General features: G+C 38.1%; 1 non-coding gene across 1 annotated transcript; it reads right to left on the bottom strand.

Annotated features, from left to right (window-relative positions):
• Positions 1-273: 273 nt before the first annotated feature.
• Positions 274-347, bottom strand: TRNAI-GAU. Its single transcript has one exon. It is a non-coding gene; the product is annotated as a tRNA-Ile (tRNA).
• Between the last annotated feature and the right edge of the window lie 779 nt (positions 348-1,126).

The following is a 1,126-nucleotide window of genomic DNA, read 5'->3' as shown; positions in this document are numbered from 1 at the left end:
ATCCCGGGCCGTTCGCTCGCCCACCAGAAGGAACGAGGCTAGGGCTGTACGGGTCTGCCGGCGGTGGACCCGACAGCTGACAGATAGTAGATTAGTGATTGCTTAGGGCAAGGAAGAAGGTGTGGGAATAGAGGAGAGGAGGAGTGATGGCTGAAGAATGTGGGTTTCTTTTTGAGATGATAAAAATGTTCTAAAATTGACTGTGGTGATGGTTGCACATGTCTGTGGATATACTAAAACCATTGAATTGTATACTTTCTTTCTTTCAGTGGCTGGCCAAACCCTGGATCGAACCCTGGACCTTGGTGTTATCAGCACCATGCTCTAACCAACTGAACTATTTGGCCAACCCCTTGAATTGTACACTTTAAATGGATGAATTATATCTCAATAGAGCTGATTATAAAAATAAGAATTTAAAAAAATTATTTCCCACAATGGTTCAAGTCAGAAATTTAAAAAATGAATAAACACCTGCCTTCCCTCAGGATGCTCAAATCTAGTAAAGAAGGTGAAGGGTAATAACAAATAATTATGGTAAAGCTGTTCTGTAGGCATTCTAATTCTTACAACAGAAATATTTTTACCATATGACATAATTTATACAGCTGAATGGTTCAGGCAATTATGCTCATTTTCTAGTCAGGAAGGCAACACGCGCTGCATATAAAATCCATTTCCTACTCTAACAATACCAGACCAAGATGATAGAAAAGAGTGAAGGAAATATTATTTGCTTAATGAAACACTTACCTTTAGCAACAATCCTGGTGCTTTGAAGCCTCCATCCCACCCTTGCTACAGGGAAGATTTCTCATTCTGAAAATATTCGAAGTGTGACTAGCAAGTACTGAGATAGAGTTTATGTTCTATGAAAGCACTGACTAAAAAAGGGATGCTTTCATAGAATGTAAACTCTAGCTCAACACTTACACATGGTGATGATCAGATTTGACGATTCCTTGTGCCTGATCATTAGTTGGTGACATTTGTTCATTTAATATGCATGTTGAAGTAAATTCACATTAGTGATTCTCACTCCCTCTAGAGGAAAAGCTACATTTATATATATGTAACATATGCTATATATGTAAAGATAATAGTTCCCAACAGAATATAGATGTAG

Source organism: Galeopterus variegatus, unplaced genomic scaffold, assembly GCF_000696425.1.
Source record: "Galeopterus variegatus unplaced genomic scaffold, G_variegatus-3.0.2 Scaffold77361, whole genome shotgun sequence".
Lineage (NCBI taxonomy): Eukaryota > Metazoa > Chordata > Mammalia > Dermoptera > Cynocephalidae > Galeopterus > Galeopterus variegatus.
This window is presented reverse-complemented; position numbering and strand designations above follow the sequence as displayed.